The 16084-nt window shown below is 39.5% G+C and overlaps 1 protein-coding gene across 9 annotated transcripts in view; it reads left to right on the top strand.

The window, feature by feature from the left end:
- The window catches only part of msi2b (musashi RNA-binding protein 2b), a 265064-nt gene that overhangs the window by 225568 nt on the left and 23412 nt on the right, over positions 1-16084 (top strand). The gene's annotated exons all lie outside the window — the stretch shown is intronic.

Below are 16084 nucleotides of genomic sequence, written 5' to 3'. Positions count from 1 at the left end.
TTAGCAGCACATATACAGAGATAGCAAAGCATGTAAGCATATGTAAGCATATGTCTTGCTTTAGCCTGGCTAAATTGATTTAGAAACGTTTAGAATTTGCATTTATGAAGCTGGCAAAAGTAATGTTTGCTAAATTCTCCTCCCAGTATCACAACCCACAGTTGAAATGAGTTCTTTCTTTTTCTTGTTCTTTGTCAATTTATAAAGGAGATGCAAAGTTGAAATTTCTAGTGTGACTGCGGCTTTATATGATATTTGTACTGGTGAAGCTGGTCATAGGTCACAGACTAGGGTTGACCTCTGCTTTCTCAGTTTTATGTAATTTGCTGTAAATTGAGTGTTTTCCTATCGAACACAGCCTATGTGACTGAGTATCTTCATTTCTCATGGTTTTTCAGTGAGTTCATCCACACATAATTACTCCTGGCCATACCTGGCTTCCTTGAAGCACCTTTTATCCAGACTGACCAGAATTACTGAGGCTGCACATTTTAGCAGCTTCTTGGCTATCCTCCTCCAACTACGGCTATCGATCCAGCGGCCAGATAGCTTAATCAATCAATTTGACTTTGTCTGTTTGATGCAGGGATGCTTGAATAAATAAACGGAGGGACGGTGGGAGCTGCTAGTGCTCTCCTCACTGGCCTTTACTGCAGCGACTGGCCTTTACCACAGCAGGATGTGATGTCCTTGTCTAATTGGCTGTCAGAAAGTGGGGTCTGAGTGCCAGTTTGATGTGGCCCCGTTATTCAGACAGCTCCCCACACACTCACACACACTTTCTGCTTTCTGTTATACACACACTCTCACTTACACACACACACTTTTATACACTTTCTCGCACACACACACAAGAAGCACACACTCGAGTGCACTCCACCGACACCTGCTCTTGAGCAGCCAGCCATCCAACTCGGTGTAATTCGTAGACAGGCGTAAAAGTGGCTGTGTGCCGGGTCTGCCGGAGCTCAGTCGACAGAGCGTGAGCCAATCAGTCATGCCTCTCCACTCAATCAGACGTGTCTGATTCTGATTAGTGCCCTGCTAAAGCAACTAAGCCTGCAAAAAAAAAAAAACACACTTGCACTTTGCATCTCTTTTCCATTTACGGGTGTGAAATGCAGCAGCCTTGTTCAGAAAATGCTGTAAGCATTCAAATGAGACTCTCATGAGAAATGAATATCTCAGTTAGTGCTAACTCTGATGTGTTCGGGATAGTTTTGAGAGTCTTGCCTATGTGCCAAGCTGGGCTTTAGAGATACACAGCATCTCAGGTTGGGTCTGTTTTCCCCCCATTAGATTGTAGGTTGCAATCTGACACACTCTCAGTGTGGTTTATGGCAGGCCATGCATAGGCATGGTGTGTACTAAGAAGACTGGTTCTCTCTGCTCCTGTCTGAAGCTGATGGGGAACACACTCTCTCCATGGCTGCACTGTGACAGAAGCCGGAAAGCCATTGAGACAGAGTGCTGACATTTAACGATGACCTTTTAGCGGGACTTCATCATCTATTACCCAGCCGATCTTAGTGCCAGGATGAATTTATACACCCCTGCTGTGCATACATTTACTGCTAGGTGCAAGGCCAGATGCATTTGTGTGGGCTGTTTGTTAAAAGTCAGTCACTCCGTACCAGAGCTAACTTATCTACGAGCACTATGTAGACGTCTCCAGCCGAGTCGGACTTGGTCATACACTCACATTGGATTAATAAAGCTTCTCAGCATGCTTATTAAGGCAGACTTTTAGATTCATTGCCATGACTATCAGACCACATTCCTCACATACTAACAGCTAATGCAGTCACTAGTTCCAGAATAAGCTTTACTCGGTTACACTTGGTCAGAGACACGATTGAACCATTTGATAGGGCTGTATTTGGAAAAATATCACATTTTCACTATAATTTCTATATATACTGTATAGTATGCAAGCATACATTTTAAATTAGAATAATTAATTATCTTATGAGCTTGTGTTCACACTAGGCTTTATTTATTTATTTATTTCCTCCGATTTTCTCCCTAAATCCTCTGTAAATAATTTGTGAAGTCAGCTGACCACATCTTTTCACATTGCTGCTTATGCAACGTCAGGGTTTGGCGTAACACCCTCAGAGGAAAGTTCTATCCGTCCACTCCCGCATACATACACCCATGATTGGCTAGTGTTTCGGTGATTGATAAGGGCAAGAGTGTATGACATCCCTCCCACCCTGAAAGCATGGCTAGTTTGCTGTTTTGGGCTCCTGGTCATGGATGGCTGTGGCATCATCGTGATTCGAAGTTGTGATCTCCAGATGATAGGGTGAACGATTTTCTGAGCTCTTTTTATACGAAAAAGTGGATGCACAGACTGTAACCATGACAACGCTGTTACCATTGAATTTTGCCCTGCTTAACCTTTTGGCTATGTATATTACAATCATTATTAATTCTACTAAAGACCAGATTTACAGTATTAGTTAACGTAATTTTGGCAAAAGCTCTACTTGCCTGGCCTGCTTGGCTTTGGAGGGAAAAAAAAAATCAAAATGAGAAAGCTTTTTTCTTGGTATTCACTTGCTTTCTGAGCTGTGACCTGATTGGTCAAGTGATTTTATAAAACACAGTTAATTGGTCAGGTAGTTTTGCACTTTTCTAAAATACTTAACCTTCATCACTTGAAAGTGCTGCCTGTGACACTGCCACCTTGTGGCCACTTTCCATTGGTTCACATATGAAAGATGGAGGTTGAGCAAAGAACATGAAGTGATGTACTAGATTTAAAGGACTTTAGACAGCTCATTCTGTAGTGCTTTGAAAAGTGATTCAATGATTGAGGTGCCCTTTAGCCTGTATAACTCTTAAAAAATCATTTTAAAAAAAATGAATTTTCAACATTGAATTGAAGAAAACAGTAGGACTGGGAGATATGACAAAAATATCACAACATTTGAAGACATTTATATACGATACACATTTATATCATCACCCTGGCAGGAAAGCAGAAGTGCTGCATTAAAACTGTAAAAACGAATAACTGTTAAACTGAGTTTGATGCTTTTATTTAATATCTACAAAAACTATATTCTAAAAATTGTAACTGTTTTTCAGAATAAAATTTTAAAGATTAAGTATTAATGTAAGATAATGTTTTTACATCAGCTGCTGCCATTCATTTATATTCAGGCTGTAATTATATATTTTTTTTAAAAATAATTTTTTAACTATTGTGATAAATATCAATATAGGCGAAATCTCAGAAAAGAATATTGTGAAATAATTTATCACAATATTGATCTTATATTAAATTTTCATCTTGTCCAGCCCTAGAAATCACCCACTCATCCATTCAAATCTTAGACAACCATCTCAACTTTCCTTCCTGACAAATGACTCAAATGAATAATAGAGTTGAAAGTAAAGGCCCGTTCACACCAAGAACGATAACTATAGCGATAACTATATTAGTGTCCACACCAACACACGACATCGTTCTGTTTATTTTAAGCACGCTGCTGTTATGTCGTCTGCTGCTCTAAGTCCTCAAGCTCTTGGATTCTGATTGGCTGTCAATGTGTTTATCGTTCATCAGCTGGGAAAAAAAAGGGTTCTGAAAGTGATTCCAACGATATTGTTTCTCTGTGCCGTTAACGTTACAGTTGTGGTGTGGAGTCTGCTATTCTTTTTATATTTCGAACAATTTTGAGAACTATATCTTTATCGTTATCATTATAGTTATCGTCCTTGGTGTGAACGGGCTTTAAAAGGGGTGAGTAGTAGTTGAGTAGTGGTTGAGTAGTAGTGATGGAAAGTAACTGAAGTAGAGAGCTCATTTTTCTTCGTCCCATTATCTTTGAATGATGCAACTTCCTGCTGGAATATTTGGAATATGTTGTGAATATGGATGCGTTCAGGTAACAGGGTTGAGTGGGTCTACAATGTACATTTCATAACCTATAATGGAAAAGGATGTTTCAAGCATGAGATTTTAAATGGATTCACACATTAATGCAACAATAATAAGATTTGTGAAGTATTTTATTGATTATATTTCAATGTATAGTGGAGTTGTAGTGGGCTGGGCAGGCAAAATTATGTTTTCTATAGATATGTTTTTTTTTTTATTAAATAATATATGAATTTGAAATATGTACATAGGTGATGTGAAGTACATTTTACCTATATTTAAAATGTCTTATGTTTTCTTTACATATACATGTGTAATATCAGTGGGAATACAAATGACACCCCAGTGAGGGAATCACTCTGAAGTGTCTGAAGGAGTTCCTTTATCATCTTTTATAAAAGATGTAATCACAGAACAAAATTAGTTAGCGTAGTCTGTCATACTTCTAAAATGTCTTGTTCAGAGAACACTCTTCTCTGATTCTCGTGATTCATTCCTTCAGCAGTCAGGCTGGTCAACAGGATATTGGTGGTCATGCGTAGATGCTTAAAACTGCATACATTTTCCAAAATTCACCAGAATTGCATGCAAGCTTCATTTCTAGGCTAAAATGTAGGACCTGACATGTTGCTAGTGTTTAATAGGCATTGACCTGCTGGTCATGTCTCTGCTGTTTCTCTCTTGCTTGGTTTGAGCCAGCTGAAAGCCAGAGTCTGTGAGTCTGAGACTGACTCCCTAGACACTCTGTCCTGCTCCTACAGCACTGGAAGGTTTGTCCGACCTCCCTCTCACCACACCGTCTCACAATGACGCACTGCCGCTTTCAACGTTTTTCATTTGCTCATTTGTTTGAATCATTTTCTTGATTTTATGACAAATTTGTATACTTCCTACTCCATCTTGTTTTCTAAGTTGAATTACTTTCACACTTTTTATCTGCTTTACAAATAAAGTGCCCTGCAGTAATATTGGCACCCTTGGTAAATATGAGCAAAGAAGGCTGTGAAAAATTGTCTTTATTGTTTAACATTTTGATCTTTTGTTTAAAAAAAAAAAATCACAAAATACTCTGCTCTCATGGATATCATACAATTGCAAACACAGCACAGGTTTATCAAAAATATGTATTTGTTAAATAAGTGTGCCACAATTATTGGCACACTTATGAATTCATATGTAAAAATATATTTGAAGTATATTCCCATTGATATTTGATATTGTTTAATATTACCTGGGTGACTAGGAACAGGAAATTGTTCAGCCATGGGTATAAATATGAGGTAACACATACACCAAATTCCTTTAGTCAGTTATAAAAAAAAATGGGTAAGACCAAGGAATATAGCTGTGATGTGCAGCAAAAGGTTGTTGAGCTTCACAAAATGGGAAGTGTCTATAAGGAAATAGCATAAGCATTGAAAATGTCCATTTCCACCATCAGGGCAATAATTAAGACGTTCCAGTCAACTGGAAATGTTACGAATCAACCTGGAATTGGACGTGTGTCTGTATTGTCTCAACACACTGTGAAGAGGATGGTTCGAGTGGCCAGAAAATCTCCAAGGATCACAGCTGGAGAATTGCAGAAGTTAGTTGCGTCTTGGGGTCAGAAAGTCTCCAAAACTACAATCCGAAGTCACCTACATCACTACAAGTTGTTTGGAAGGGTTTCAAGAAAAAAGCCTCTACTCTCATCCAAAAACAAACTCAAGCGTCTTCAGTTTGCCAGACACTACTGGAACTTCAAATGGGATCGGGTTCTATGGTCAGATGAAACTGAAATAGAGCTTTTTGGCAATAAACACCAGAGCTGGTTTTGCACACACAGAGAGGTAGCCATATGGGAAAGTACCTCATGACCATGGTTAAATATGGTGGTTGCTTTTTAATGTTTTGGGGCTGTTTTTCTGAGAGAAGACCTGGACATTTTGTTAGGATACATGGAATCATGGACTCTATCAATTATCAACAGATATTAAATGAAAACCTGACTGCCTCTCCCAGAAAGCTTAAAATGGGCCGTGGTTGGATCTTCCAGCAGGACAATTACATCAAAATCAACACAAAAATGGTTTACTGACCACAAAATCAAGGTCCTGCCATGACCATCCCAGTCCCCTGACTTGAAACCCATAGAAAACCTGTGGGGTGAACTGAAGAGGAGAGTCACCAGTGTGGACCTCGAAATTTGAAGGATCTGGAGAGATTCTGTATGGAGGAATGGTCTCAGATCCCTTGCCATGTTTTTTCCAACCTCATCAGGCATTATAGGAGAAGACTCAGAGCTGTTATCTTGGCAAGGGGAGGTAGCACAAAGTATTGACTAAAAGGGTGCCAATAACTTATATTTTAAGATTTTTTTTCTTTTGATAAACCTGTGTTGTGTTTGCAATTGTTTGATATCCATGAGAGCAAAGTTTTTTTTTTTGTGATTTTTTTTAAAGAAAAGATAAAAAGGTTAAACAATAAATCATTTTTCACAGCCTTCTTTGCTCAAATTTCCCAAGGGTGCCAATATTAGTGGAGAGCACTGTAAATGTATCTTTTATTTATCTTAAGTTAATTTTCTTGTGTTCTCTTCAGTATATTGCATTATATTCCCATTCTTTTCTCCTTCATCTATATGCTTCACTCCTCCTCTGCCTGTATCTGACCTGTTTGTGACAATGACTTGACTGCATGCTTTATTAGTAGTGGTCTTGTTAGAGGTAAAGTAGCTGTAAGTCAAGTAGATATTGTCTGGAACCTAGCACTGGATGAGATATCTGTGTTTTAATGTTATCTGTTATTAAGATGCACTAGATATCTGCACGGTAGAAATATTTATGCCTTCCTTTTGCATATGCAAACCTTGTCCTTTACCTAGAGACTGATAGCATGACATTTTAGTAGAAAAAACATTCACCCTGTTTTTTGTTTTGTTTCCATCTACTCTTTCTTATACATGTACAGTACAACAGTGCAGTCATGTTTTAGCACTGTATCTTTTACACTTTTACCTTCTGAACTAAGCTAGAAGAGACACAGTCAAGCCCTGCAACCTTTCTGAGGGCCAGCATGCTGAAAAAGATGAGTCACAATGCAGAGGTTTGCTTGATGCTGTAGATCTGGTGTAGTTCCCATCCGTGTGGGCCGTGTTATTACCTTGGCTGAGGGAAGTAGAGAAACTGGCAACCCTGTCTCTCCCACTCACACACATGTATACACACTAATATGGATTACTGGAGCACAAAACTGCTCCTCATATAACTAATTCATCCCTAACTTCAGCCACCGTAACCAAAATTTTGGGTGTAAAGTAAAAGATTAATGTTCTGGAGAGTTGTGGACTAAGCTCTTTTTTAATGGGGACACATGAAAGTACACAAATGCACACATATATATATACGCACACACAATAATGCAATAATGCATGTAACCAGCTAAATTTCCTCACAATGTCACATCTGTCACATACTCTTGTCATTATAGGGACATGTGGTCCCCATGAAAAGGTAAAAACAGTTGCAATCAAAATTATTCACCTGCATTGCAAATCAGGTTTATTGTCAAAATGTACAGACTTTCAGCAGTTTGCAATGAACAAATCAAACAAAAGCAATTGAAATAGTTCAACACAACGAATGCTTGGGGAAAGGGATTTCCCCAAATTCAACTGAAAATGAAACTTATAATGACTTCTCCAGTCTCAAATTGATTCAACCCCTTCATGGCAAGCATCTTTAGTACTTAGTAGAGCTCCCTTTTGCTGTTATGACTTACTGCAAACAAGATACATAGCCAGACACCAGCTTCTGGCAGCGTTCCTGACGAATCTTAGTCCATTCCTCATGAGCAATGGCCTCCAGTTCAGTAATATTCTTGGGTTTGCGTGTTGCATCCGCTTTCTTCAAATCCCACCAGAGATTTTCTATGGGGTTCAGGTCAGGTGACTGTGATGGCCCAGTAGAATCCTCCAGAACAACTTCTGCAACCAAGCCTTGGTGGAATTTGAGTTATGCTTGGGATCACTGTCCTGTTGGAAGGTCCAGTGATGCCTAAGCTTCAGCTTCTTCACAGACGGCATGACGTTTTCTCCTAGGATTTCCTGATACTTCTATGAATCCATCTTGCCTTCCAAACATTGCAGGCTTCCAGTGCAAGAAGATGCAAAGCAGCCCCAGAGCATCACCAAGCCACCACCATGCTTGACTGTGGACAGTGTTTTTTCTTCATTATTCTTCCTCCAGACGTAACGCTGATCCATCGTGCAGAAAAGTTCCAGTTTTGTTTCATTCCTCCACAGAACAGAATCCCAAAACTTCTGTAGTGGTGTACGCCTTGGAGTTCTGGCATGTAAACCTTCTGCGTTTAGTATGTGCCTTACTGTGCACACTGAAACCTCAGTGCCTGTTTCCACCAAGTCTTGCTGCAGGTCTTTTGCAGTCACTCGAGGGTTTTTCACAACCTGCCTTCTCAGAAATCTGGTTGCAGCTGTTGATGACTTCCCTTTTCTGTCCTGTCCAGGTATTTCATGAATTTTCTGCCCCTAGTCAGTTCAGGTACTTCATGTGTTCCAGCTCAAGCACACCTGGTGCAACTAATAGAGCCCTTGATTAGTTGCATCAGGTGTGCTTGAGACAACACCTGTTTTGCATATTAATGATGTTGTGAGTTATTCTATTCAGGGGGTTGAATAATTTTGAAACTGGAGACATCATTATAAGTAATTCTTTATAAGTCATTATAATTCATTTTCAGTTGAATTTGGGGAAACCACTTGAAGCATTCATTGTGTTGAACTATTTCAATTGCTTTTGTTTGATTTGTTCATTGCACTCAACTGAAAGTCTGTCCATTTTGACAATAAACCTGATTTGCAATGGGGGTTGAATAATTTTGATTGCAGCTATACATGTCCACACTAATTGTCCCAACTAGCCAGGGCATGGGAATAAACAGGTAGACAGTAAAGAAAGCAGGCTAAATATACATGGATGAAGATAAAGATACCTGGATGGGTGAAGGCAGTTCCTCACACACCACATGCTGTCTAAGTCTATACTGGGAAAAGTCATTTTTATTTTCTGCCATTTTGTTTTAGTGGAATGTTATTACTTTTGTATCACTTTAATGGTTAACTGTTGAGTTGAATATGAGAAAACAATTTTAAAAACCACAATCCTGGCATTCCCAATTAAACCGAAAACAATCTGACCTGCTCCCATAATTTTTGGGGGGGTTTTTTTGTACTGATATTTTCTAATAAACATTGGTTTCCCTGATGGACTAGTGGATAACGGTGCTCTTATTGCTACAGTCCAGGTTCAGTTCCTGGCCACTGGAGGGTTTGCACGAGCCAGTGCATTCTCAGTGCCGGTCCCAAGCCCAGAAAATGGGAGGTTGTGTCAGAAAGGGCGTCCGGTGTAAAACTTGTGCCAGAATTAAAATATGCAGATGGGTGATCCGCTGTGGCGACACCAATGGGAGCAGCCAAAAGAGGAAAAAACAATTCTAATAAACATTATATATATATATATATATATATATATATATATATATATATATATATATATATATATATATATATATATACGTACGTTGTTTTTTTAATGTGAAGTAATTTGAACAAGAGAGCCTGACCAGGATATAGCAGTTACTAAAGATGAATGAACAAATTAGTGAATCCCAATTTCCACCAGATGTACTAAACTGGTACTGTATTAGTAAGTAAGTATTGTTCTGTATCTGTTCCAGTCCTTGTGCACACCTCTAGTTAAAGTGTCTAATGGTTTTCAAGTAGTGTAATATGATACAAAAATTGACCGTTTGCCCATTTAGTGCGCTGATTTATTTCCATTTATTGATATTGTTTATTTTAGTGTAGTTTAAAAATGAACGCTAGAAATTTAATGTGTGTATGGTTGTTAATTGAAGTGCAGTTTGATGTGTTCTTTGCTGTTGTTAATCAGCATTTTTCTACATTAATTAAATAAATTAAATGCCAAACAGTAGCGATGTCCTGAATCAGTTTTTGCTTTAAGTACGGAAAAGACAAGTAGTCAAGTCGTTTTTTGTTTTTTGAAATTACTGGTCAACTAGTAAAAATGAATATCCGTAACACACATACACACATATGATAGTGCCGCTTCTCCTCAGTTCTCCTTTATAATGTCAGGCTATAATGTCACTGTGTGTGTGTGTGTGAGAGAGAGAGAGAAAGAGAGAGAGACTGAGTGAGAGAAGGAAGGAAGCATAGAGAGCTTGTGTCACTCTCCATTAGTTGCTGTATGTGGACAAACAGGCGGTGGTCCACAGCTGTGTGTGTGCGTGTGTGTGTGTGTGTGTGTGTGCTTGAGTGTGTGTCCTGTTCACCGGCCGCAGGTGCAAACTAGGCCAGGCAGCATCTTCTGTGTCCAGCCGTCTGAGGTGGAAATATGAAACACACCTCATACTCGTTTGTCACCCCTCCTGATGAAGACAGATGTGTGTTTTTGTCCATCTCGGAGCGAGCCGTCCACTTCCCTCCTCCATCTGCGCACCAGTGTGTGCGAGTGTGTATAACGGACAAAGAAATCCATCACAGAGCGGAGGATAAATCATGAAGATTTGAGATATTTGCTTGATTAGATGTAATTTTCATAATTTAAATGTCATTTTCCAGGGCTATCCGAGCAAAAAATAGCAATGAGGCATTATCTATAGAGTATTTATGAGATGTCATCTGCTAAGAGGGAGAACTGGTAATGATAATTAGTCACCTGTTGGCTAAAAAAAAAGAAAGAAAGAAAGAAAAAAAATAACATCTGAGAATAGGGACTGATCCTCTCTGGAGGCAGCAGAGGCAGTTAGTAATTCTTTAAAGATGGCATAGGTGGAAATGAAAAAGTTAATTGCACATGTTCATAAATCCTGAGCTAATTTAGGAGAACATTTGACAAGTTCACTGACACTCTTCAAGAGGATTTGAGTGAAGTCGCCTTCTTTTAAGTGAGGAAAGATGGGAGAGATTCAGTCACTTTGAGATAACACTACATCTGTGAGAGGAACTGCTGCTTCGGTGCTTTTTAAAGAGTGCCAGTCTGTGTTTTTTTTTTTTTCCTCCTTTTTTTTTCCTTGTGTGGATTCCCTCTCCAGCCTTTTCCGATGTATTTACCGTGTCTGACATTTCTGCCTACAGTACATGATTGTGTGCAATGCTATTTCCAAGGTTGGCTGTGGTCCTCCAGCTTTGCGGAAACTGTTTGAAAGTCACCGTGCGAAATGTCAGCTTTTTCCCCATCCTTTCATGAAAAGGTACTTTAAATGGCAGTATTTTGCTAGCCTCAGCAGGCTAATTGTGGTAATGTAGTGCTGACGGGTCAGGTGTGAGCTATTCGGAGTCCACTGAACCTGATCCAGCTGTAGAAAGTGCCAGAGCTTTGCCCCTGTCCTTCATTAACACACTTCATATTGTATTAAATTGCCATGCAAACACATTTTGGTGTTCTTCTGACTTTTCTGCCAGATTAACAGAAAGCAGTGCCGGGAGCACATACAGTACGACAAAGGAGGGATGAACTCTTATCTACTTATTTGGGTTCAGATTGTAAACTTGCTTCAGATTGTGCCACAAGGTCCCGAACCATGAACCGCAGTTGAGTCTTGGCGGATTATCTTATTCCGAGATGTGATTTTAATATTAATTTACATTCGAAACAGCTCCACATTGTTCTTTTTGCACTCTTAGAATCCATTTTGTTGGCAAATACCAAACAACTTCCTGTCCAGATACTTCTTCAGGCACCCCTGCAGTTCCATAATGACAAGCCCACATATACGGCATTTGTGAATTCAGCTAGAGTGGATGGAGACAACAAACAGCAGTGCACATTATTGTTGAGAGGAAGCAATGCAGCCAGTGCCTGGGGCTCCGTGGCACCATTCAGAGAGCTGGTTTGATATGTAACCATAGTGCAGCACTCTAGAGAGCGATGGATGCTGAATACTGAGAAGAGGAAATTAAAGTCTCCCACTGACTGCAAGGCCCCTGATGGGACCCTGCAGTAATCTCTGAAACGGCTGCCTGGCTATAAATGCTAAAGAGACCACTAACTTGCATTTAAGCCAGTTATCCACAGAGTAACTCACATTACACATGAAGGAGTTGCACAATTCCGCTCTCTGTTTCCTAACAGCTGATAATAAAAGCACCCTCTTATTTGCACATTTGTATCTGTTTTCTTATCAGACATTATATATAATAACAGACAGCAGGAGGGGGAGAAAGCAGCTTAAGGCTTTCATCTCAGCAATTGCTCTAAAGCACCCAGATGGGCTATCTAATGGCGCGATTGACAACCTTACAGACTGCAGTGATTCTGAGCATCACTCTCCCCCCTCTCAAAGCTAGCTGGGGTGTCCAGGCTCTGTGCAGATGTTGCATAGCCAAAGGCACATCTGGATGACCTCCTCCCAGCTGCTCAGACACGACCCTGGAGTGCGTTTGTGTTTGGCGGCGGCGGCGTCTGGAGGTGTAGATGATGAATAGACGAGGCTGTGGCGTCTGGCCACCGCAAGCGAGCGCCTTGCGTTTCCATGCTGCTATTCATCAAGTCAGCTGAAGTGAATTTATGCATCTATCACCTGTCAACGATGCATGCGGCTCCCCGCGCCAAAACGTGCCATTATGAAGTAATTAGATTTGGCTTTGAGCAAGAGCACAAGACCTGGGTTAGTCGAACGAGAGCAAATAGCTGGGTTTTATGGGTATAAGGGGGGGAAAGCTTGTGAGAGGAAAAGGAATATGTTGGGCTTTGTCTTGCAGGTTTTGAGGAAATAATTCATATGTAAATACAGAAGAGAGCTTGATACACACACACACACACACGCTCACTTCCTCCCTCCATCCGTACGTTATTCATGGGAACATAAAACATGCAGAGTGTCATTCTGTAACTGGCTGGCTGTAGCGGAACATCTGAACCAAGCCATTATTGAGGCAACTTTTGATGTCTAAAAATGACAATGTTTAATTCAGCACCATTTTTCCCTCCGCTTCCCCGCTTCCACTTGGTCAAAGTGAATCATTTGCATGCGCTCAGAAATAGGGAATTAGCTGCCGAAGGTAATCAAGCAGCCCTATTCTGCCAGATGGCTTTCTCTGTAGTTAGTAAATGGGTGCTTTTAACTGCATTTTATTCCACATTTCTGCTTCAGATAGCGCTATCATTAGAAGTGATCTACCTGCACAATAAAAGTAATTTCTGTAGGCCTTTATTAGATAAGACCTTTCCTGTCACAGCAGTAAAATGAACGGCTTTCCGGGTCTAATTTGCTATGTCATTGCAAACAAAGAAACCAGGTGTATTTGTTGTATGCGTGTTAATTTTGTATTTCGTGTCCTGTCCCTCCTGCTATGCTGAAATTAGACTGAATATTTATGCAAATAGCAGCAGCAGCGTGGCATTGTGCAGGAAAGTAGGCTAGGGAGCGTTAAACAAAGGCAGGGCCTCCAAAAGCCGTCCTCTGCTGTGTTCCGAACGCAACAAGCGGCACCACAGGTTCCTGTAAAAGGTCTTCATTTGTTTGTTGTTAAAGATCTAATTAGGAAGATGAGAGGGAACAGGATGGGATGGCAGCTTGGCTAATTAAGAGGCGAGTCCAGAGCTCCCTTTGAACCTCAAGGACGCCCATCTATTAGAGCGGCCCATCAAAAATGGATTCAGCCTAAGTGCATTTTCAGGTCACTTTTTGCAAATGATTAAGCATTACAGTGGGCAGTGTCGTAGCTTAGCCTTTTCCTTCAGTGCATAACAGAATGCATTTTTACAGGCATTGAAATGTTTATATTAAGACGACAGATGTCTAGATATTAGCGCCAATGACCAACTGTAAATCTAAATATTTTCTGTAAATATTTTGTCGAGTTTTCTTTAAGTGTACTTTTTGACGTTTTTTGTCGGCTAAGAGAAGAAACTAAGCTTTCTGTGGCTTCCCCATGACCTGTAAAAAAACAAAACAAAACAAAAAACGATGTGAACCCACAACATCCAGCCAATCAGAACAAACATTGGTTGCTGGTTAATTTTAAAAAGTTTCCCATCTTGCATTATAATTCAGGTTTCCTAGCCAAGGCATGATGTGTATGTGGTTTCGGGGGGAGTACACCTTTAATTAAGCCAGCTTTAAGCAGACATTGAGATTTACTCATTGGAAGGCAGGTACGAATAATATGACATATACAATGTTTATATAGTGTATAGTAAGAATATATCGAACTGGTGTTAGTTTGTAATCCCCGTGTTAGACTGTGTAGTCCTTTTCAAGGTTCTGTCTTGTTAATGTTGTCTTTCATGTGGGCCAAAAACTAATTTAATTATTACGTTCTCTGAAATGAGAAACATAGCGGGAGTCTGGATCAGCATACTTAGTTGAAATAAACTGCTTGCTTGCTTGTCATTTGTGCTAGAGGTTAGACTGCTGACCTCTTCAGTGTAGGGTGAAAGAATCATGCCAAGATCAGTAGCAACTTAAATCAGCAACTCAAGTTCAGAAGATGCGAAGAGAATTCTTTGTATTCATAGGCAGCTTGCATAAGAGGTCGATTTTTTTGTTTTTTTTTGGGAAGCCCAATCAGATTATTAAAATTACCCTTATACCGTTCACTACTACATATTTTTCTTGCATAGAGCTCTCAGGAAAGGAGTTTTTCAGATATGCCAGTTAAAAAAAATCTAATTGAAAAAGTGGATTATTATTAAGCTAAAGACAATAATAAAATATATTTTAGACTAATACGATATACAAATGAGCAGAAGGCAAACATTTAAATAAACATCTAATAGCAGCTAATTGCCCTGATTAAATAACAAGATGCAGCACATCATCATTTTTTTCACTGTTTATTTTCTTTTCAATTTAGTCTGCTTTAAAGGAGCAGCTGCCGAATTTCTTGTAAGTGAAATCTTTTTTGGCCAATAAAAGTCCTTCTGATTCTGAGATACACAAGCTGAGGTCATGAAATCATAATGTCTGAATATAATGTACTTTTTTTTCCATGGTATGTTATTCTATTTTGAGTTTTAGGATTAGATTTGGTTAGTTTGTGCTCTTCTCTAAAGACAACATGTCTATGGTTTAATGGCCAAGCTGGCCAAACAGTCATCTGCTATAGTTACAGCTCACTTTAAGTAGGGTTCCTAATTTTATTGTAAGAATTAATGTGCCATATAAAATTTGGTCCTTAAGCTAAGTATCGTCTCCGATTAAGACGCTGTCTCCTCCGATCTCTTCCATGCACCCTTAACCTTCAACCGCTTAACTCAGTTGTAATTCACTTTGGATAAAAACATCTGACAAATGAATACATGTAAATGTAAAATGTAAATCAGCAAGGGGCAATAGCAGGCATTTTTTAATTTGTGTGACTGTTTTATTATTATTTTTTTATTTGACAAAATTTGCTTTTATCAAAAGGTCATACATGTTTCTACCTCATGCCCGAATATACAATTTATATGTCACATCGATGTCCGCTGCAGTGGTCCTGTACATTAAAGTGTGTAAAGGTGCCCTTTAATTCACAGCTTGATTGAATCAGGTAATCTCAGAGATAACAATGTTGCCTCCATAGCCAAGATGCTGTAATGTATATTAAAAACTTTTCTAATTAGCAGGGCTGGCTCTAGCCTTTCAGGGGCAAGATTTGAATTGGAAATTATAGCAGAAGTATTGTTGGCGAAAATATGTACATTGGTAAGACTTTAGCAGAAGGCTAGTCCACACACAATGCCCTTTTGATAGGACTAAATGTTGAAACTGTCTTTGCCTGTTAGATAACTTCCTCCAGTCCATCACAGACACAATCAGCAATAAGTAACTGCCTCTGGGTCAGCTGTGTTCTCCGGACAGGCCGCTGCCTAATCACAATGACGACTATAAAATAGTTGTGTAAAGAAAATAACACGTTACTGATAACACCAAAGACATTATGTTGTAGTTGTTGTTTTTTTGTCTTGTCTCTTTTCCATTTTTGGCTCCAGACACTTATACTGACAACACAGGCTAGGTCCCAAACTTGAATAGTGTGTCTAAAACACCAGAGTTGGCGTGGCTCGCTATTTATATATTTAATAGTACATACTATGGACTCGGGACAGACACAGCCACGCGGAAACACATATCCAATCAATACAATTTTTTCTCACTAGAACTTTATTTTAAGCTTTCTTG

This window comes from Ictalurus punctatus, chromosome 17 (assembly GCF_001660625.3).
Source record: "Ictalurus punctatus breed USDA103 chromosome 17, Coco_2.0, whole genome shotgun sequence".
NCBI lineage: Eukaryota > Metazoa > Chordata > Actinopteri > Siluriformes > Ictaluridae > Ictalurus > Ictalurus punctatus.
Note: the sequence above shows the minus strand (reverse complement) of the source record. Positions and strands in the feature narration are given on the sequence as shown.